Raw genomic sequence first — 24,585 nt, 5'->3', positions numbered from 1 at the left:
TGATGGGATAACATGTAATAATATAAAGTACGGTCTCAATACAGACACAATGACTAGATAACATGTAATAATATAAAGTCCTGTCTCAATATACAGACCCAATGACTGGATAACATGTAATAATATAAAGTCCTGTCTCAATACAAACCCAATGACTAGATAACATGTAATATATTGTCTCAATACAGACCCAATGACTAGATAACATGTAATAATATATTGTCTCATTACAGACCCGATGACTAGATAACATGTAATAATATATTGTCTCATTACAGACCCGATGACTAGATAACATGTAATAATATACTGTCTCAATACAGACCCAATGACTAGATAACATGTAATAATATACTGTCTCAATACAGACCCAATGACTAGATAACATGTAATAATATACTGTCTCAATACAGACCCAATGACTAGATAACGTGTAATAATATACTGTCTCAATACAGACCCAATGACTAGATAACGTGTAATAATATACTGTCTCAATACAGACCCAATGACTAGATAACATGTAATAATATACTGTCTCAATACAGACCCAATGACTAGATAACATGTAATAATATACTGTCTCAATACAGACCCAATGACTAGATAACATGTAATAATATACTGTCTCAATACAGACCCAATGACTAGATAACATGTAATAATATACTGTCTCAATACAGACCCAATGACTAGATAACGTGTAATAATATACTGTCTCAATACAGACCCAATGACTAGATAACGTGTAATAATATACTGTCTCAATACAGACCCAATGACTAGATAACATGTAATAATATACTGTCTCAATACAGACCCAATGACTAGATAACATGTAATAATATACTGTCTCAATACAGACCCAATGACTAGATAACGTGTAATAATATACTGTCTCAATACAGACCCAATGACTAGATAACGTGTAATAATATACTGTCTCAATACAGACCCAATGACTAGATAACATGTAATAATATACTGTCTCAATACAGACCCAATGACTAGATAACATGTAATAATATACTGTCTCAATACAGACCCAATGACTAGATAACATGTAATAATATATTGTCTCAATACAGACCCGATGACTAGATAACATGTAATAATATATTGTCTCAATACAGACCCGATGACTAGATAACATGTAATAATATATTGTCTCAATACAGACCCGATGACTAGATAACATGTAATATACTGTCTCAATACAGACCCAATGACTAGATAACATGTAATAATATACTGTCTCAATACAGACCCAATGACTAGATAACATGTTATAATATACTGTCTCAATACAGACCCAATGACTAGATAACATGTAATAATATACTGTCTCAATACAGACCCAATGACTAGATAAGTGTAATATTATACTACAAACATCTCTAAATGCACAATACTGCTATAAAAAGTGACTACACCTTGCAGGATCACTGAGACATACATACATATATATTACACGCAGCTAGGTAGGTACCCAGGGCTGATATCACACACTATACATTACCCACAGGTAGGTACCATGACTACTGTAACACAATATATTTTATCATCTTATTATATTTCCCACAGGAATGTACTCATGAATAATATCACACACTCTATATATTATCCACAGCTAGGTAGGTACCCAGGAATGATATCTAACACTATACATTATATAACATCCAGTTAGGTAGGTAGGTACCAAGAACTAATAAGATACCCAGCTAGGTAGGTAGCCAGGGCTGATGTGACACCCAGCTAGGTAAGTAGCCAGGGCTGATGTGACACCCAGCTAGGTAGGTAGCCAGGGCTGATGTGACACCCAGCTAGGTAGGTACCCAGGGCTGATGTGACACCCAGCTAGGTAGGTAGCCAGGGCTAATGTGACACCCAGCTAGGTAGGTAGCCAGGGCTGATGTGATACCCAGTTAGGTAGGTAGCCAGGGCTGATGTGATACCCAGTTAGGTAGGTAGCCAGGGCTGATGTGATACCCAGTTAGGTAGGTAGCCAGGGCTGATGTGACACCCAGTTAGGTAGGTAGGTAGCCAGGGCTGATGTGACACCCAGTTAGGTAGGTAGCCAGGGCTGATGTGACACCCAGTTAGGTAGGTAGCCAGGGCTGATGTGACACCCAGCTAGGTAGGTAGCCGGGGCTGATGTGACACCCAGCTAGGTAGGTAGCCAGAGCTGATGTGACACCCAGCTAGGTAGGTAGCCAGGGCTGATGTGACACCCAGCTAGGTAGGTAGCCAGGGCTGATAAGATACCCAGTTAGGTAGGTAGCCAGGGCTGATGTGACACCCAGCTAGGTAGGTAGCCAGGGCTGATGTGACACCCAGCTAGGTAGGTACCCAGGGCTGATGTGACACCCAGCTAGGTAGGTAGCCAGGGCTGATGTGACACCCAGCTAGGTAGGTACCCAGGGCTGATGTGACACCCAGCTAGGTAGGTAGCCATGATTTACATTTCCTGCAGTTTCTTTATGGAGCTCAGACTGTAAACAGTTGGTTTCAGATCCCTGTGTCGGTTTGCATGGGGTTACCCGGTGCAGGGATGGTGTTATTGCCGGGAAAGCCATAGACTGACATTATAATACAGAGTTAATGTACACAGCGTCACCAGGGGCCCGTATCTCACCTGTCAGAATGTGATGTTCTCCAGACAGCGCGGATACTCCCTCTGTACTGCCCGCAGCGCGTCCCGGGCTCAGACTGAACTACACACAGCGTCTACCTCTCTACACACCAACCGCCGCCTTCTGACCACGCCCACTCACCGTCAAATCACTCTCCATTGGTCACTGAGTTCATGGGGACAAACCCACCATGCCTGCGTGCTCTCATTGGCTGCTGCTCACTCACAGTGACATTCCTATGCCCAGCCCTCGCAGCATATTTTACCAGCATGTTTACCATTGGCTGGAGGGATGTGACGTCATATAATGTATGTGGGCTGTAGGGTAACTACTTTGAGGCTGCTGGGACTGTAATTCCATTACCCAGAATGCACCGGGCGCTTTGCCTGAGTTAACATGACTGGCATCAAAAAAACACTTCATAAAATTAATAAAGTTTATAAAATCAATACGGTGTATAATAATAATACAGCTTATTAATATATTAATACAGTGTATAATAATAATACAGTTTATTAATATATTAATACAGTGTATAATAATATAGTTTATAAAATGAATGCAGCGTATAATAATAATAATAATACAGTTTATAATAATAATAATACAGTGTATAAAAATGGTTCCCAAACTTTCTAGGTTCAAGGCGCCCTTAACATTTCAATATTTTTCTAAAGCGCCCCAAGTGAAAACCATTTCTAGGTTGTTATATCTGTAAAGCGCTGCGGTATATACTGGTGCTATAGTATATTGTGTAGCGTTGGTGTTTGATTGAAGGGGTGCTTGTATAGATTTACTGTGTTTTAATACAGGGGTGTGTTTGTATTTAATGTTTGCGTTTGATTGCAGGAGTGTGTTTAAATGTATTGTTCACGTTTGTCACAGGTTGCAGGGTCTCTTAGGGTCCCTTGGTCGCCACTTCTCTAATCCTCCGCTGGTCCTGGATTCAGCTGCAGCATATAGTGATTCTAGCCCTCTGGAACCTTGTAAAATTCCCCAATATAGTGGACAAGATTAGTCGTATTGGGTAAAACAAGAGTACTGTTTTCAATGGGACATGGTATGTAGCGGAGAGGTAGTATAATCCACAAGATCTCCGCTGGTAGACAGGAACACAGGCAATAATCAGCATAGGCAGGTACAACATACAATATTCCAGGTAGCGTAGTAAGAATCCTTCCCTCCCAAGAACTAGACAAAACATAGGCTGGGAGTCAACTGAGTTCTTTATTCACAGGCCACAGTATTTATGCGATTCCCCATGCAAGGGGTTTCCCTACTGCCATTACAGGGGTTGTACAGTAGGGGACTACATGGGGAACTTAACAACCTGGACATTTTTCCCATAATACACTGCTGCACGAGAGGGACACTCCCACTATAATATGCAGTTAAGTGGATTATCCCCTCGTGCAGCAGAACCACTATTCTATATAAAAATACATAACTTACATTTTATTCGGTAGATTTATACGAACGGACGTTCGGTAGATAGCTGGGGTCTGAGCGCACATTTAGTGAAAGTGGCGCTCAGATCCCAGCTTAAATAACCGAACGCCGCACGAAATACACATATTTTCTAAGTTACCTTCAAACTACCGAATGACTCTATAGAAACACATTACCGAAGGACCGGGGCTCCCGAACGGCTTGGAAGTCCAGCGGTATCCGTGCCGCCGAGTAGCCGATTTTAGTTCCAGGCGCTCGACGACCAAATACCGCTGGGCTAACAAAGGATCCAAGATAGCCGACCGCCGCGTGGTCGGTCGCCGAACGACGGCCACCCTGAATCCTCTTCATTACCGATTGCAACAATGTTGCAATCCTTAATGGGAGCCACACAACCTTCTGTGTGTGGTCTCCATTCGGTAGATCGTTCGTTTCACGAATGGTGTTGAAATTCACCGTTTGTGAAACGATTGTAGGTATGCTGGTGTTTTTTTATGCCTGCAGCATACGAACGCTATAATTCCCTTGAACCATTTTACACAGAATACAAGCGCTTGGTTCTTAAAGGTGTATACACGTATGCAGAACAGTATATAGATACATAAAGGACAATGTACAGTGGCTGGATTTGCCACATGGTACAACCAATTTATACACAGACCCCCAGCAGGGGTCTCCACACAATTACACACAAACTATTCCCTTGTGCTTGGGAGATAATTGAGTCAGGAACTGTACAAACTCAATTATCTCCCAGGTACAGAAAAGCATACAATTTTCCAACCACCCTAAAAGTACATTTTAATAACTTCGGAACCCCACCAAAGTAATATCACCGCTTGGCTTGGATCTGAGCTCACACTTTGCCGAAATATAACTCAGATTCCTTCATTGGTTTCTTTCCCTTAGAGCAGGAATAGGCAACCTTCGGCACTCCATATGTAATGGACTACATTACCCATAAGGCTCTTACACCTATAATGCTGGCAAAGCATCATGGGAGGTGTAGTCCCAAACATCTGGAGTGCCGAAGGTTGCCTATGCCTGCCTTAGAGCTACTACATGAGTGCAGTGGGTGGGAAGGCAAAGAAAGAAAGGCATGAGAGCCTTCTCCCACTGCGTCGCTCATGTGGGGGAGGTGTCACGGCAAGGGTACATAATTCATTGCTGCACTATACAATATTGCCATTTAATGTCACTTGTGTAGTGACATTATATGTGAACTGGCTGCCTGGCAGAGGTGACACTGTCAATCTCAAAAAGGTTAACTTGATTGCATGAGAGGTCAGAGCCTATAACCCAAGTTCATCTTGGAAGTTGGGACCCCAACAGAGCTACTCTGTAAGGTGTGTTAAGTCACACTTAAATGGCCTGAAGTCTGGTTTCAGTACAAACCAACTCTCTCACCTGCCGTATGTCTTGATTCCCTCCTAGATAAGGAGTCCTTTGATATGAACAGGCCTTGTGTTCCAATATCATATCCAAAAGAGACATTAATACCAACCCACAGATTAATAATCAATCCTCATCTTTATCATATTTAGAATGGGACAAGCACAATCTTCAAATCAAGCCTAAACATGATTTGCGAACAAGGGTACCCCACAAACACTGCATTGTTAAATAGCCCTGATCTGAGCGCCCAAGTTCTCCAAATAGCGCTCAGATCCATGCAGAAAGTTTGGACGGGTAGCACACGTACTCCTATGCCCAAAAGAGTTCCAGGGCGTTTGGTGCTTTTGCCAGTCAACTTTCGGGAGCTCCTGTGGCCATAATACGGGGTGCTCCGCCTGGCTGTTAGGTAGCGTTTGTTCCCCTTAGTCTCAGGCACCCAGGAAAAGCTATTAATGGCAGCAGGGCAAAAGAAGGAAGGTATGTAGAAGAGGATAAAGGTCTAGCTGACTCCCTCAATGAATATTTTTGTTCAGTATTTACAGATGAAGGAAAGGGACATCAGTTAGGAAAAAGGACAAATTAGTCATTTATTACATGTGAGTTTACAGAGGAAGAGGTTCTATTTCAACTGTCAAAAGTAAAGACAAATAAGTCAATGGGACCTGATGGAATACACCCAAAGTTATTAAAAGAGCTTAGTGGTGTACTAGCAAAAACATTAACAGATTTATTTAACCAATCATTGTTAACAGGAGTAGTCCCAGAAGATTGGAAGCTAGCGAATGTTGTGTCCATTCACAAGAAAGGTAGTAGGGAGGAGTCGGGCAACTATAGGCCAGTAAGCCTTACTTCAGTAGTGGGGAAAGTGATGGAAACCATGTTAAAGGATAGGATTGTTGAACATCTAAAAAAACATGGATTTCAAGATCATAGACAACATGGGTTTACTTCAGGGAGATCATGCCAAACTAATCTTATTGATTCTTTTGATTGGGTAACTAAAATAATAGACCAGGGTGATGTAGCAGACATTGCTTACCTGGATTTCAGTAAGGCTTTTGACACATAGAAGGCTTATCAATAAATTGCAATCTTTAAGTTTGGATTCCAATGTTGTTGAATGGGTAAGGCAGTGACTGAGTGACATGCAACAGAGGGTTGTAGTCAATGGAGTATATTCGAAGCTTGGGCTTGTCACCAGTGGGGTACCTCCGGGATCTGTACTTGGACCCATTCTCTTTAATATTTTTATTAGTGATATTGCAGAAGGTCTTGATGGTAAGGTATGTCTTTTTGCTGATGATACTAAGATATGTAACAGGGTTGATGTTCCAGGAGGGATAAGCCAAATGGCAAATGATTTAGGTCAACTAGAAAAATGGTCAGAGTTGTGGCAACTGACATTTAATGTGGATAAATGCAAGATAATGCATCTTGGACGTAAAAACCCAAGGGCAGAGTACAGATATTTGAGTCCTAGCCTCAACATCTGAGGAAAGGGATTTAGGGGTGATTATTTCTGATGACTTAAAGGTAGGCAGACAATGTAATAGATCAGCAGGAAATTCTAGCAGAATGCTTGGTTGTATAGGGAGAGGTATTAGCAGTAGAAAGAGGGAAGTGCTCATGCCATTGTACAGTACACTGGTGAGACCTCACTTGGAGTATTGTACGCAGTACTGGAGACCGTATCTTCAGAAGGATATTGATACTTTAGAGAGAGTTCAGAGAAGGGCTACTAAACTGGTTCATGGATTGCAGGATAAAACTTACCAGTAAAGGTTAAAGGTTCTTAACATGTATAGCTTGGAGGAAAGACGAGACAGGGGGCATATGATAGAAACATTTATATACATAAAGGGAATCAGCACAGTAAAGGAGGAGACCATATTTAAAAGAAGGACAACTACCACAACAAGAGGACATAGTCTTAAATTAGAGGGGCAAAGGTTTAAAAATAATATCAGGGAGTATTACTTTACTGAGAGGGTAGTGGATGCATGGAATAGCCTTCCAGCTGAAGTGGTAGAGGTTAACACAGTGAAGGAGTTTAAGCATGCATGGGATAGGCATAAAGCTATCCTAACTATAAGATAGGGTATTTAGAAAATTAGGCAGACTAGATGGGCTGAATGGTTCTTATCTGCCGTCACATTCTATAATAGTGAAAAGTGCGTAGCGCTAAAAAATGATGACACTTACCCCTAAACGTTAGGGGATGAAAAAGTAGTTGAAAATAACTAGAGGGGATAATTGAAACAGAATATAGTGTAATACAGTGGAAACAAGTGGCGAAAAAAAATTGTAATAGGAAGCACTCACGCGGTTTAGAGCCTATTCAGGACAAAGACCTTTTGGGGTCGAAACGTTGCTGTTGTGGTTTCTAATAAAGTACCTGTCTTGAACCAAGGAGTGCTTGGACCTCTATTACTTTTCTAATTTTTTTAAATCTGGTGTTTGATTCCGGTTCCGCAAGCACCCTGGCTCAGATTTATGGGAATGAGTGCAGTTCCACACACACTACTAAAGATGTATTTGGCCAAGGCACACTTAAATGAAAGAAACAGATTCAAAGGCACATTTATTTTTATTTACCTTCATTTGCAGGCAGCTTTTAAATGTCACATTTACTTGAAGTCTTATTAGAGAGCTTTGAATACTTCTAGCCATATTGACGTGTTAGTTCTAATTAATTACCAGATGGCAATTCCATTTGTAATGCTGACACTTATTGAAAATAAATGTAAAAAATTGTATTCAGCCTACTACAGCCCTGAAGTCCGAGTTTTTGTGGCTCACTGTGATGTGTCTGTCACTTCTAGAGAACCACTGCTCTAGTCAACACATTGCTGTAAATTCTATTAATCATGAAAAATTAATAGCAGAATAGGTTTTCTCTCTAATAAAACAGCCTTCCCTCTACTTCTATTGCTCTGAGTCGATAAATGTGTATTTTATAATGTGTACTATGGTTGGAGGGTTCAAAGCTACAGAGATCTCACTATCTGTTATCGTAAGATATACAGATTAAATAACTATAGTAAACTATACAGAATTCTGCATGTATTGCAGAGCCTTTGTACATCTGTAGGGAAGCTATACATACAGACATGTAACATGCTTTATCTGTGATTTAATCCTCATTATACAATAGGGAATCCAGTCAAAGAACAGCACATAACACAGTGACCCTGCACTGTGAATTATTATCTTCACCGGACAGAAAAACGAAAATACAAAACACGAGTCACATTAGTAAGGTTGACAAGAATAAAATGGATCCATTTCCAAACCCCAACTCCTGATGCCGCATTGCTTAATTAATAGCAACTCGTACTTATTGTTATTATTATTGGTATTTCTATAGCGCCAGCTAATTCCGCAGCGCTTTACAATATTATGAAAGGGGGGAGGGGGCAGATTTACAATAAATTAGACAATTCCACAGTGACACAGGAACAATAGGTTGATGTTAAAAAAAAATGTAATCTCTTTAGTTTGGAAAAAACAGCTCCTCAGAGGGGATATGATAACATTATACAAATATATTTGGGGCCAGTACAAAGCATTATCTGGAAATCTATTCATAAGCAGGGCTCTACATAGGACACAAGGTCACACATTCAGGCTGAAAGAAAGGAGATTTTATCTAAGGCTAATAAAAGGTTTTTTTACAGTAAGAGCAATAAGGATATGGAATTCTCAGCCTGAAGAGGTGGTTTTGTCAGAGTCCATACAGATGTTTAAACTGCAATTGGATAAATACTTCCAAAAACATAACATACAGGGATATAATTTCTAATTAGTGGGGTAATAACTTCTTGATCCAAGGAGATATCTGACTGCTATCTTGGGGTCAAGAAGGAATTTTTTCCTAGTTTGTGGTAAAATTGGAAGCGCTTCAGACTGGGTTTTTTGCCTTCTTTTGAATCAACAGCAACAACATATGTGAGGAAGGCTGAACTTGATGGACGCAAGTCTCTTTTCAGCTATGTAAGTATGTAACTATATATAATAAAAGGAACACTCTAGATCAGGGATGCTCAAAAAGTAGATCCCCAGATGTTTTCGAACTACAACATGCCTTTAGAATGACAAAGCATCATGGGAGCTTGAAAACATCTGGGGATCTACCTCTTGGGAATCCCTGCCCTAGTGTGAGGAACACAAACATGCATTCCTGACAGTGCAGTGGTAAAGTAACTATTTGTGTACCTGGCCCTGTCTCCTTTTATTAAAAAGGTGATTTTACTCGCCTTTCCTCCCTTACCGTGCCAGTCTCGAGCTGCCTCGCTCCACCTCCATGGTTTAAAGCTTCAGTTTTGACGATCTCTGCCAATCCAATGTTTTCCCATAGGAAAGCATTGGGAGACTATTACGCATACTTGGCAAAACTCAGCGCTGCGCCAATCAGCATCTCCTCATATAAATACATTGAATCAGTGCTTCTCTCTGGGGACACATTCAGTGTCTCCATGCAGAGCGGGGAGACATTGCGCCCCTGCACCAGGAAGCACCTCTAGTGGCTGTGTGTGTGACTGCCACTACAGGTGTTACTAGACAGTCATGTAAACACAGCATTTTCTCTGAAAGGTAAAGGTTTACATTAAAACGCCTGCAGGGACTGACTATACACAACAGAACAACTATATTAAGCTGTATACTGTACATTAAGATATATATTATACATTAAGATATATACTATACATTAAGCTGTATATTGTACATTAAGCTATATACTATACATTAAGCTATATACAATACATGAAGCTGTATACTATACATTAAGATATATACTATACATTAAGCTATATACTGTACATTAAGCTATATATTATACATTAAGCTATATACTGTACATTAAGCTATATACTGTACATTAAGCTATATATTATACATTAAGCTGTATACTATTCATTAAGCTATATACTATACATTAAGATAAATACTATACATTAAGATGCATACTGTACATTAAGCTATATACTATTCATTAAGCTGTACACTATACATTAAGATATATACTATACATTAAGCTATATACTGTACATTAAGATATATACTATACATTAAGCTATATACTGTACATTAAGATATATACTATACATTAAGCTGTATACTGTACATCAAGCTATATATTATACATTAAGCTGTATACTATTCATTAAGCTATATACTATACATTAAGATAAATACTATACATTAAGCTATATACTATACATTAAGATAAATACTATACATTAAGCTGCATACTATACATTAAGATATATACTGTACATTAAGATATATACTATACATTAAGCTATATACTATACATTAAGCTGCATACTATACATTAAGATATATACTATACATTAAGCTATATACTGTACATTAAGATATATACTATACATTAAGCTATATACTGTACATCAAGCTATATATTATACATTAAGCTGTATACTATTCATTAAGCTATATACTATACATTAAGATAAATACTATACATTAAGATGCATACTGTACATTAAGCTGTATATTATACATTAAGCTATATACTATTCATTAAGCTGTATACTGTACATTAAGATGCATACTATACATTAAGCTATATATTATACATTAAGCTGTATACTATACATTAAGCTGTATACTATACATTAAGATGCATACTATATATTAAGCTATATATTATACATTAAGCTGTATACTATACATTAAGCTATATACTATACATTAGGATGCATACTATACATTAAGCTGTATAGTATACATTAAGCTGTATACTATACATTAAGCTATATACTATACATTAAGCTGTATACTGTACATTAAGATATATACTATACATTAGGATGCATACTATAGATTAAGCTGTATACTATACATTAGGATGCATACTATACATTAAGCTGTATAGCATACATTAAGCTATATACTATACATTAGGATGCATACTATACATTAAGCTGTATACTATACATTAAACAGTATACTGTACTTTTAGATGCATACTATACATTAAGCTATATACTATACATTAAGCTATATACTATACATTAGGATGCATACTATACATTAAGCTGTATAGTATACATTAAGCTATATACTATACATTAGGATGCATACTATACATTAAGCTGTATACTATACATTAAGCAGTATACTGTACATTAAGATGCATACTATACATTAAGCTATATACTATACATTAAGCTATATACTATACATTAGGATGCATACTATACATTAAGCTGTATACTATACATTAAGCAGTATACTGTACATTAAGATGCATACTATACATTAAGCTATATATTATACATTAGGATGCATACTATACATTAGGCTGTATATTATACATTAAGCTGTATACTATACATTAAGCTGCATACTGTACAATAAGCTGCATACTGTACAATAAGCTGTATACTGTACATTAAGCTGTATATTATACATTAAGCTGTATACTATACATTAAGCTGCATACTGTACATTAAGCTGCATACTGTACAATAAGCTGTATACTATACATTAAGCTGTATATTATACATTAAGCTGTATATTATACATTAAGCTGCATACTGTACATTAAGCTGCATACTGTACAATAAGCCGTATACTGTACATTAAGCTGCATACTATACATTAAGCTGTAGTTCTGGTGACGATGGTGTCTCTTTAAACACTCACACCCACCTAATTATCCACACACATACCTAGCTACACAATAAAATAACTAGCAATTACTATCATCAAGCAAGTAACACACACAAACATAGATTAATATACACACCTATCTAATTAGCAGCACACACACACACACACAATAAGATACAAATACTCACACATGCAAATATACACAAAGTCCCACCTCACAGTTTCAATCCCTTTACCAATTCTCTCCCTCCCCAGGGTCTCTCTCTGTTTGCTCTATATCAGTCCTGCTCCCTGTACCTCTACCCTGACTCCATTCCAGAGATATTTCATTTACTCTGCCCTCTAGTCTTTATCTCCAGGTTTTTACCTTATTTTATACATTCTTTTATAAGCTGGTCTAGTAAAAATATCACTACTGCAATGACGGTTTAAAGCATTTTAAGTTTTTCCTCGTTGTTGAAGAATGTGTCAAACCATGAAACCAATCACTACGTGAAGCCTTCACCATCTGCCTGCTGTTTGTTCTGCCATCGTATTGACATTTGTAACCAGCAATCAGCAGTAATTAGCAATCAGACAACTCACACATGTCAAAACACATTTGTATAATGAAGCCTTGATGCCTTTTCATTAATATTTTTCACATAAAACGTACTGACTCGATGTCCTGCTGGGTATTTATGCTTTTGAGAGGCCGTGGTCTCACGGGTGACTAAATATTACATGTTCTCCGTATGCGGGAAAGACATTCATTTCTGATGAAGTAACCTACTCGAGTATCATGAATTTGCCTCTCCGTAGCATTGGTAATAATCCTTACTATTCCCGTCTTCCTATGCTGTACTACATAGCTAGCTTTTTAACTAAACTCAGTAATGTTGATAGGAGCGGGTCTTTTGTGGTCTGAAAAGCCCCTGTCCAAATTTAGGTACCGTACATTTCAATGTTAGCTCTGTGTCCCCTTTATCCCTGTGAGACGCATAACATAATTTGTGACAATGCCACTTTAATGTACCATATTTGTAGTTCATTATACATTGTGGTGTTGAGTTAATACTACAGGCGTGGAATCAAATAAATATAAGTGTATAGAATTGTTTAAAATCATTCAAAGATGTGGTGTCATAATGTACACTGAACAAAATTATAAACACAGCACTTTTGTTTTGGCCCCCATTTTTCATGAGCTGAACTTTTTTTCCCCTGGTTGTACTTGTTTGACTCTTATACCCTGTATTTCTGTATTGAAAATAGAACTCTGGAAATAGACTGCTCTGAACGGTGTCTTCACGTGCCCAGAAATAGCAGTGTGCATGCTGATGCCAAATCTCACAAGACGTGCAAACCTGCAGACGGCATTCACACCTTCTGACTACAATGGAAATAGAAGGAAGAAGCTGTGATTAACTATTGGGGTATAAATGTATCCATGTAAGGAAGAGCTCTAGTGAAATATTTCATACATACGTAACATTATTACTCCAAAATATTAATAAAAATAAGAAGACAATTAGGAAGATTAATCAGAAGAAAATTAAAACTGAAAAACTGGAAATGAAAATGTCCGATGAGATAAATGAAGGGAGGAGATGATGGAAAGACATTATTGTATTTACTTTCGTGACAGCTGGTTAAATGGAGAAATAGTGACTCCCAGACTGTGCAAATCTATATTTTTAAAATAGTTTTTATTTTTTTCATTTAAAATACTCATCCGAGACTGTACAGCAGGAAGAAGGGATAACTACAATGTACTTACATTTCTTGTCGCTCATGGCCATTGTCATTAGAGACCGTCAAGGAGTCATAACAAACACAATGGCGACACGCGAGTAAACAGGCAACGCAAACTCCATCTTAGATAAGGACAATTGAAGGGACAAACACCGATAATTAACCCCATTAAGGACCAAGTATTTTTGGAGATGCAACATGTTTTTGCCATGCGCTCATTCCCCCATAATTCCCCCTTTCTGTGTAAGTGCACCCATACATATTACATATCATTTTTTTTTTTAAAGGAGAAATAATACTTCCTTTTGATTCCCTATATGAGTACATAACGCAATATTAAATAGATAGAAAATATTAGAAATTGCTTTACATGCAATCATTTCTACACACCCAGTGCAAGTAAGGAAAACTAACTTTAAAATAGGTTCACCAATGTCTACGGTTTCAACTAATATCTGAAGTTATAAAACAAATACCGTGATTTCTGTATGAAAGCTAAAACTTTGCAAAATTCGTCACGCTGAGACTACAACTTAACAACAGTCACAGGATCCAAATCGGCCACACAAAAGGAGGCCATAAGCCAAAATATGGGACTGTAGCCCCATGTAGCTAGAGCGCAGCTAAGCGGAAAAAGGCCTTGACAGGGGTTAGGAGGCGGGCTTAGGAGGAAGTAAGCAAGGGTTGGAATTATGGGTAAGTGGGATTGGCTATTTAAATGAGCAGCCATTTTAGGTGAGTCATTCTAACTTTCTACCTGGTTGAGTTTGTGTTCACCTCGGTGTGCGCGGACTTGCTTGGTCGGATTTCTTTTGTCTCCTCTGCAGGGCCAATGGACGACGTGGAGCGTTTGCTGGAGGGGATCAGGTCGGCAGCACGGCATCAGGGTGTGGACTGGCTACGGGCACAGCTAGGCCCTGCCCTGGCGGAGGCGGCGGATCGGGACGGTGATGGCGGGAGACCGGTCCGGGCCCGGAGGCACCCGGGGAGGCTAAGCCCGGGCGCGGGGCCCGGTGAAGTTGTCCCCAGAAGCAGTGGAGTTTCGGTTGCGACCGGCAGCAGGCCCGGGAGCCGCGTGGTCGAGGCCTTGCCTCCCCGCGTGCGGCCGGAGCCTCGGAAGAGCACTCGGCGGCAGAAGGATGTCGTGGACGGGGGCGCTGCTGCTTTCGGGTCAGAGGTGGCCGGGCGGCCCCCTGGTGGTGCGGGACCCACGGAGGGGAGGTCTAGGAGGGCTTCCCCCCATCGGAGAGTGACGATGATGATGAGGCTGGATCCGGGAGACCGCATGGCCGGCCTACGAGGCAACAGGCAAGTGCAGAGGGCTCCGGCCGGGGCCCTCTTGGTGTGAAGGTCGCTAGGGGGAGCTCTGCCACGGAGGGGGGAGGGAACAGGCCGGTGGGGGGCGTCCAGGCCATAGTCGTAAGGGGGGAGGGTCCTGGGGCCCCTAAGCGTAAATGTGGTTCGAAAGGAGTGAGTTCCAAGGGCGGGGGGGGTTCTCGGGATGCGGCCAGGTCAGAGAGCAGGTCCCCCGAAGGGGTGGTGGGTAGGTCTGGGCCGACGGGGTCTGGTAAGCATGGGGGAAAAGGTAAGGGGGCGGTGGCGGTAGGGGCGGGAAAAGGGGTTCCGGAGGCAGTTAGGCAGAGGAATAGGGGAGGCCGGGGACTGGGATCCTCCGTAGTGGTTGGGCGGCGGGGGGGCCCGGGCTCTGGGAGTAGTAGCGGCAGTCCCTCACCCGTTAGATCTCTGGGGTCCCGGGATGCGCGGGGGAGGTCGGGTCGGCACTGCTCCCCCTCGGACAGCTCGGCAGGGAAGGTGCGGCAGCCCCTAGGTATGGTCGGCAGGGGCGGCCTGCTGGTAGAGACGGGAGGAGTCCTAGCCCCAGGGGTTCCCGGGTGCCACGTGGTGGTAGAGGTCAGCGGGAGGCTTCGGTGCAGAGCAGGCGCTCCCGGGGTCGTGACGGGAGGGGTATTGATGTCCGTTACACCCTACCCAGGACTTCTTCTCCATGTCCTAGATCTCGGAGCCGTTCTGCCTCCTCGCAGGCTGGTCACCGGGTGGGCTCCCCGGTCGGCGAGACAGCAGCGGAAGTTCCTCTTCCTGGACGTCGGGCGATCTGCACTGCAGCCCCCACCGTTCCGGTGTCGGGGGGCTTGGCCGGTGAGTCCAGTGGGTCACTACACTCTAGCGCTTTAGTTACCACACTTCAGGCACTACTCCACTCATTGGGGGCGGGGGGTGACACTAGTGGCATTGGTCAGGTGTGGGCTCCGGGTGCTGTGGCTACGGGCTCTCGGGTCGGGAATTCCACAGGGCCTAGTTCGGGCGGGGACATGGTGGTGCCGCAGGAAGTAGGGGAGACTGGGAGTGAGCGGGCTGAGTTGGCTGGGGGTATCCCCGACGCGGCTAGACAGCACGCGTATGTATCTTTTGCGGGCCCGCTGGGGGTTCATTTGAAACAGGACGTAAAGGATAAGATATGGAAGGGTGAGTTCTGTGAGATCTTCTCCCTCCTCCCATTAGAGGACTTTATAGACCTCAAAGAGGAGGATAAGAAGGACGAGAAGAAGGAGGAGGAGGAGAAGAGGAAGCGGTATCGCAAGATTCCGAAGTCCTTTGGTAATTGGTTGAGGGCCTTTTGTGTGCTGGCTAGCGTGCTCGGCGAGAAATCGCCGGGGTTATGCTCCTCTCTGTTTTGCTATTTGGATGGCATTTGGGAAGCGTACCGGACTTACGGGGGGTTGGCGTGGTGGCGGTATGACGAGCAGTTTAGGCAGCGGCTGGCAGCTAACCCGGGTATGCGGTGGGACCAAATGGACCTGCCGCTCTGGATGAAGCTGATGATGGCGCAAAAGGCGCAGCCCTTTCAGAACTCGGCCGGCGCTAGGGGGCAGTCCGCCTCGTCGGCCACCTTACCAAAGGGCTTATGTTGGCTCTATAATGAGGGCCAATGCAAATGGGGGGCCACCTGTCGTTTCAAGCACGAGTGCTCCGGCTGCGGAGGCGCTCATGGGCTCAACCGCTGCTTCAAGAAGGGTAAGTCCGGTGGCGCCGGTGCGGCTGTCGCGGCCGGGGGAGGGGGTGCAACCCCAGTGAGGCTAAGCGCGATGGAGCCGTAGCTAAGCCGCTACGATAACAGGGTGGATGCCGCTGTGCTCCTGGCGGGTTTTGCGACTGGGTTTTTTATTCCGTTTCAGGAGCGGGAGGGGGGATCGGGGAGGCTGCGCAACCTGAAGTCTGTGGCTGACTTCCCGGACGTGGTTAGGGAGAAGCTGGGCAAAGAAGTCGGGCTGGGCCGCATGGCGGGCCCGTTCGCAGTGCCTCCGCTGGAAGGCCTGCGGATTTCCCCACTTGGGGTGGTTCCCAAGAAGGAGCCGGGTAAATTTAGACTCATTCACCATCTCTCGTACCCGAAAGGGGAGTTGGTGAATGACGGTATTCATAAGGACTTGTGCTCGGTGTCATATGCATCTTTCGACCGGGCGGTCGATCTGGTCCGGCGGGCCGGGCGTGGGGCTCTGATGGCGAAAGTGGACATTGAGGCCACGTTTCGGCTGCTGCCGGTCCACCGGGACTGTCATCACCTACTGGGGTGTTTCTTCGAAGGGGCCTACTTCGTGGACTTGTGCCTGCCCATGGGTTGTTCCATTTCGTGCTCCTATTTTGAGAAATTTAGCACTTTTCTCGAATGGGTGGTACGGGTGGAAGCGGGGAATCGTTTTATTGTGCATTATCTGGATGATTTTCTGTGTGTGGGGCCGGCTGATTCCTTGGATTGCCTGCGCCTGCTGCGGACGGTTGAGTGGGTGGCGGGCCACTTCGGGGTTCCGCTGGCGGCGGATACAACTGAAGGCCCGACCACGTGTCTGAGTTTCCTGGGTCTGGAGATTGACTCTGGGTTGGGCGAATGTCGGCTGCCCCGGGATAAGCTGGACAGGCTTCGAGGGGCGGTGGCTGCTGTGGCCGGGGCGCGCAAGGTTACTCTGCGGCAGCTCCAGTCTTTGATTGGGCTGCTCAATTTTGCGTGTCGGGTCATTCCAATGGGAAGGGTCTTCAGTCGCAGCTTGTCGGCCGCTACCGCGGGGGTTCGGTCCCCGCACCATTTCATCCGGGTGTCGGCGGCCATGAGAGCGGATTTGGGCATTTGGGATGCCTTCTTGCGGGACTTTAATGGGACGGTGTTGTTCCGACAGGAGGGCCAGTCGTCGGCCGAGCTTGAGCTTTTCACGGATGCATCGGGCAGCGTGGGCTTTGGGGCATATTTTGGTGGCTGCTGGTGTGCGGAGAGGTGGCCGGACTCTTGGGGTTCGAGCCCTCTTATGCGCAACTTGGCTTTCCTTGAGTTGTTCCCGTTGGTCGTTGCGATGGCACTGTGGGGCGACAGGCTGCGCGATCGGAAAGTGGTCTTTTTCTCGGATAACATGGCAGTGGTTCACGCGGTGAATCGTCAGTCTGCGGCCTCGAGGCCGGTGGTTACTGGTATTGCTGTGTATGTCTCGGAATGTTGTTTTTCGCGCGCGCCATGTTCCCGGTTATTTGAATGAGGTGGCTGATGCTCTGTCTCGTTTTCAGTGGTCCCGATTCTGGCTGGTGGCGCCGGGGGCATCGAAGGATGGGCAGGCTTGCCCGGACGAGATTTGGCAGCTGGGAGCATCCTGCTTGGAGGACTTGTGAAGGCTTCTCTGGCACCGGCCACTTTGGCCTCGTACAGTAAGGTTTGGGGCTTGTGGGAGCGGTCGCTGGACGGGTTGGCCATGGACGACGGGGATGCCCTGCGGGATGCTTTCCTGTGGTACACCTGTCAGTTGCTGGCAAAAGGGGCGTCGCCTGCCATGGTAGACAGGTCCATGGCGGCGATGGCATTTTGGTTTAGGTGGCATGGGAAGGAGGACTTTACCAAGACCTTCGTCATCAGGCAAGCCCTGAAGGGTTATCGCAAGGGACGCAGGTCGCCGGATACCAGGCGCCCGGTGTCGGTTCGGCTACTGGGGGATTTGGTGGGTTTATTGCCTGAGATCTGTTTCGATGGGTTCGAGGCTTCGCTGTTCAAGGTGGCGTTTATTTTGGCGTTTTTTGGGGCATTCCGAATTGGGGAATTGGTGAGCGCTAATAAGATGGAGCAGGGGGGCCTGCAATTTTCGGGGGTTCGTGTCTTGGATGGGAAGGTGGTGGTGCACCTTGGCAGATCCAAAACGGACGTCCGCGGCGTGGGCCGGGACGTGGCACTGGGGGCCTTGCCGGGCTCGGCTTTGTGCCCGTTGGCTGCTACGGCAGAGTACCTGGCGCGGAGGCCAGCGATGGGGGGTTCCTTGTTGGTGCATGCCGACGGATCGTCCCTCTCTCGGTTCCAGTTCACGAAAGTTTTTCGGTTGGGCTTGGGCAAGTTAGGGCTTCGTGCTGAACGATTTGGAACGCACTCGTTCCGTATTGGGGCAGCCACGGAGGCAGCTCGGTTGGGATTGGGGGACGAGGTGGTGAAGCGGATCAGGAGGTGGGAATCGGTATGTCCGGTTGGGTCTGTTGGAGTAATGGTTAGGTCTGTTGGAGTAATGGACTTGGGGACCGTTTTATGCAAAATAAAAAAAAAAAGAAATGGGAATAATAGACTTGTAACTGGCTGTACTGAAATGGTTCACTGTGTTGTTTGGGCTGGGGTGGGGGTCTCTGTCGGACTTCCCTCATCATTTGTTTTTTCCCCCCACAGGGCGTGAGGCATGGATCGTGGGCCATTCGTTTGTCTTCTGGGCCGCGAGGAGGGCCGCAGCTCGAGCGCAAGGCCAGCAGCTGGGTTTTCCGAGAGGCCAGTTGGCAGTTCGCTGGTTTGGGTATCGGGGTTTTTGCTGGGGGGATGTTTGTGGTAAACTGTTTGGGATGCTGGCGGCGGGATGCAAGCCAGACTTACTGGTCCTACATATTGGGGGTAATGACCTGGGCCTTACGCCGCAACGCCGTATGGTGAAGTGGATGAAGCAGGACATCAATAAGTTGAGGGGCCTGCTTCCAGGGGTCATGTTGGTCTGGTCGGAGATTGTCCCGAGGCGCCGGTGGCGGCACGCTCGGGATCCGGTGGCTATGGATAGGTGCAGAAAGAAAGTGAATAGCTTGATGGCAAGCTTTGTCCGGAAGGTAGGGGGTGTGGTGGTAAGGCACCTTGAGTTGGAGGAAGGGTTGCCAGGATACTACCGCTCGGATGGTGTTCACCTCTCGGATGTGGGTTTGGACCTGCTCAACTTGGGTTGGCAGGATGGTATACGGATGGCTCTGTTTCTTCGGGGTGGCAGAGCTCAGACAGCTTAAGGGGTCAAGGTCTGAGCTTGTGGCGGGACGGGGAGCTGAAGGAGAGGAAATAGGCTCCCCTGGATGAACGTGAGGTGGAATAAACAGATTGTGGTCATCGGTGGTTGAGAGGTTTCGAGTCCTGGAGGTGGCTCAGAACCTGGTGGGGCAGGGGTATCCGGGTATACCCCTGCCGTGGTTAATGGATGGTTGGCACTTTGGAATGTTGGTGTATGTTATAAATATGTATATGTGTTATTATATGGGGGTCATTGCCTTTTGTATGGTAGCCGAAGGAACAGGATGCGAGGGGGCGGAGTATGGGGGGCAATGACCCATGTTTATCTGTTAATTTATTATTGTTATTATTATTATTATTATTATTATTAATTATTGGTTAATAAAGCTGTGGACAAATTTCCCCATATTACTTAGTGTCTGTGTGTTATTGGGTTAGGATATGGGGGTGGTTTGTCCTGGATTCCGACTGCCCAAATGGCGACTATACACCTGTCATGTAGCCCCATGTAGCTAGAGCGCAGCTAAGCGGAAAAAGGCCTTGACAGGGGTTAGGAGGCGGGCTTAGGAGGAAGTAAGCAAGGGTTGGAATTATGGGTAAGTGGGATTGGCTATTTAAATGAGCAGCCATTTTAGGTGAGTCATTCTAACTTTCTACCTGGTTGAGTTTGTCCCTCCCACCCTCCCTTTGTTTGTTATGTGTTTATTTAACCCGTTTCTTTCACAGCGGCAGGACGGGGAGCTGAAGGAGAGGAAATAGGCTCCCCTGGATGAACGTGAGGTGGAATAAACAGATTGTGGTCATCGGTGGTTGAGAGGTTTCGAGTCCTGGAGGTGGCTCAAAACCTGGTGGGGCAGGGGTATCCGGGTATACCCCTGCCGTGGTTAATGGATGGTTGGCACTTTGGAATGTTGGTGTATGTTATAAATATGTATATGTGTTATTATATGGGGGTCATTGCCTTTTGTATGGTAGCCGAAGGAACAGGATGCGAGGGGGCGGAGTATGGGGGGCAATGACCCATGTTTATCTGTTAATTTATTATTGTTATTATTATTATTATTATTATTATTATTATTATTAATTATTGGTTAATAAAGCTGTGGACAAATTTCCCCATATTACTTAGTGTCTGTGTGTTATTGGGTTAGGATATGGGGGTGGTTTGTCCTGGATTCCGACTGCCCAAATGGCGACTATACACCTGTCATGTACCGACCTAATCAGGACTGCTGGCAACTATGGAAAGAAATGCACAGGGAAAGATTAAAAGGTGGGAGAGGGGCTGAGATAGAATGGGAGGGAGTGAAGGGATGGAAATGGAGAGATGAAATAGAGAGAGGGAAGAGATTGAAGGGAAAATATGAAATGGAGGCAAGAGATGAAAATGGAAGTTTTCTGTGGTAGTAGATTTGTGACAATGCCACAAATATTAACAATAGAGATTTGGGTACAGCATACACACACAAAGTTGTACTGATACAAGGCTACTTATTATTATTATTATTATTGCCATTTATATAGCGCCAACAGATTCCGTAGCGCTTTACAATATTATGAGAGGTGGGGATTTAACTATAAATAGGACAATTACAAATAAACTTACAGGAACAATAGGTTGAAGAGGACCCTGCTCAATCGAGCTTACATTCTATCTCAGCAAACAAATATGGGGATCCAGTTACACCAAACGGCCACATTGTGATAAACCCATTGCTACGTCATTCACAGTACCCCAGGATCAGTGGGTTCTACACTAATTCCAACATGGGAGATAAGCATGCTAACTTGCAATACTTACTGCTAAGCTGACACGTTTATTAAAACACATGGTGTGCATACCAAAGGCTTTGTTTGCATTACAGCTGCTAACAAACATCACAGACAATCTTTCAGTGTCATACTGCATGTGTAACACAATTCCCAGATTTTACTATTAACATGACGTAAAGTCATGATTTTATTAAAGACACGGAGGCGAGTATTATGCATAACTCTTTCTTTATTTCCTCAGCAGCAAAGATAGAGGAATATGAATATTGTAAAAATGAAAGAAAAAACAGTATAGATACACAGGCAACCAATCACATAACAGAGGAAGTGAGTATATAAGGCCTGTGTTTCCCACAATCCCCCTCTTTCTTGCGAAAACCGAAGATCAGGTAAGAAGAACGAAATCCAACTTGTCCAGAACAGTAAACGGTAACCAACCGATAACGTCAAGCTAAAAGAGAGAGAGAAATATGGTAATATCCAAACTCCAAACTGTAGACTTACCAAAACAAACTGTAGGCAATTCAATGAGAGAGAAACTTGAATCAAAACATAATGTCGATAGCTCCAATGACAGAAAAACTGGAATCTGAAAAACATAAGGAATATCATTAATACAACATATAAATGACATGCGTAAATCACAACAAAAGACAGACCGAATTGAACTTACCCGAAGAGTCCAATAGCATCTCATCCCAAAAACCCACCTCGGGAGGGTGGGAGGGAATAATACTCGCCTCCGTGTCTTTAATAAAATCATGACTTTACGTCATGTTAATAGTAAAATCTGGGAATTTTATTAAAGACACGGAGGCTCATATTATGCAAGTTTAAAGCTGTGCTATCACCTGAGATGCGATATGTTCAATAGGTCTGAAATAGAAATCACGGAAGGTCGATTCCCTAGACCAGTCCGCTGCATGCATGATGTCCTCCAGTCGACAGCCGACCGCGGACGCCTTTGAAGCCATGGCACCCCGAACAGAGTGAGGCGTAAAGACCGAAGTGTCAATACCCGCTGAAGATAAAAGCCAGCGCACCCAACGCGCCAGAGTCGGAGTTGACACAGGTCGGTGAGGCGCTTTAAAAGACACGAATAAAGGATGTAGGTCCAAGGAGCGGATAGATTGGGTAGCGTCCAGATAAGCCTTCAAGCATTCAACCGGACATAGAGCCGGACATTCTGGGAACCTAGGATACACAAACGATTTGGATGCCGATTTTGTCCTTCTGGATATGTTGAAAGCGACACCTTCCGGGGTAAAAGCAATAGCGTCCCAATCAAGGGCCCTAACATCAGACACCCTTTTACACGAAACCAAACAGAGAAGCATCACCAGTTTGGAGGACAATTGCTTGAGGCTCAGTCCATGATTAGGGTACCATGAAGAGAGGAACTGTAACATGATGTTGACGTCCCAGAAGACCGAGAAACGGGATCTAGGAGGGCGAGCGAGACGGATACCCTTGAGAAGACGACATACAAAAGGATGTCTGCCGACTGGTGAACCATCCAGACCACTATGCCCGGCCGAAATCGCCGAGCGGAAAAGGTTGATCGTGCGGTACGCCTTGCCCGCATCAAATAGCAACGTGAGGAACTCCAGGATCAGATGGAGAGGAGCAGATATGGGATCCACTGCCCGTTCCATGCACCAATTAGACCATGATTTCCATGAGGCCCGGTAGGCCGATCTTGTATCGGGAGACCAGGCATTATCGAGGAGCAGGAGAGTTGATCTCGGAACATCCGGGACAGTCCAGGTTCCCCTGAAAGGAGCCACGCTACCAGAGGCAGTTGCTGTTGGAGCACCAGACCATGCGAGTTCCCGTCCGGATCCAGAAGTAGGTCCTGGAAGCTCGGAATCAATCGGGGGTAGTCTATTGACAACTCCAACAGGCGTGGGAACCAAGGCCGGGATCTCCACAGGGGAGTGACCAACGCCAGGCAACAATCGTGACGAACCAACTTCGAGATCGTTCGGGCGATCATGTTGAATGGGGGAAACGCATACAGGCATCCCGATGGCCATTCCTGGAGAAATGCGTCTGTCGCCACAGCCGCCGGGTCCGGCCTCCAACTGTAAAACTCCGGTAGTTGAGTGTTCAGACGGGACGCGAACAGGTCCATCCTGAACCGTCCCCATAGCTTGTCTAGGCTTTGGAATACCGAAACGTGCAAGTGCCAGTCTCCCGAGTCTCTCAAATGTCTGGAGTTCCAATCCGCGTCCGAATTGTCTAGACCCGGAATGTGTTCCGCTGTCACGGAGACATTGTTGGAAAGGCAAAATTGCCAAAAATCATTTGCCAACAGGGCTAACATCCTGGACTTGGTGCCCCCTAGATGGTTTATATAGCGTACTGCCGATACGTTGTCCATCTTGAGGAGAACGCAGCAGTTCGCTCGTCTTGGGGTAAGGCTGCGAATCGCGAATGCCCCTGCTAAGAGTTCCAGGCAATTGATGTGCAGGGATCTCTCTATCTCGGACCATCTGCCTCCGGTGGAAACGTTGCCACAGCGAGCACCCCAGCCGTGTAAGCTGGCATCTGATTCGATCACCACGTCCGGGACAGAACCGAAGATGGCCCTTCCGTTCCAGGCTTCCATGTGCGCCAGCCACCACGCCAGCTCGTCCCTGGATTCCTCGTCCAGTCATACCCGAGATT

General features: G+C 44.7%; 1 protein-coding gene across 1 annotated transcript in view; it reads right to left on the bottom strand.

Moving 5' to 3' along the window:
* ADISSP (adipose secreted signaling protein) overlaps nt 1–2,719 on the bottom strand; it is an 81,744-nt gene extending 79,025 nt beyond the window's left edge. Inside the window, exon 1 of the mRNA XM_063459784.1 lies at nt 2,636–2,719. The gene's annotated coding sequence lies outside the window, so the exon portion shown is untranslated. The remainder of the gene's footprint in view (nt 1–2,635) is intronic.
* Between the last annotated feature and the right edge of the window lie 21,866 nt (nt 2,720–24,585).

This window comes from Pelobates fuscus, chromosome 6 (genome assembly GCF_036172605.1).
Source record: "Pelobates fuscus isolate aPelFus1 chromosome 6, aPelFus1.pri, whole genome shotgun sequence".
Classification (NCBI taxonomy): domain Eukaryota; kingdom Metazoa; phylum Chordata; class Amphibia; order Anura; family Pelobatidae; genus Pelobates; species Pelobates fuscus.
The sequence above is the reverse complement of the archived record's forward strand: the minus strand, read 5'-3'. Positions and strand labels throughout refer to the sequence as shown.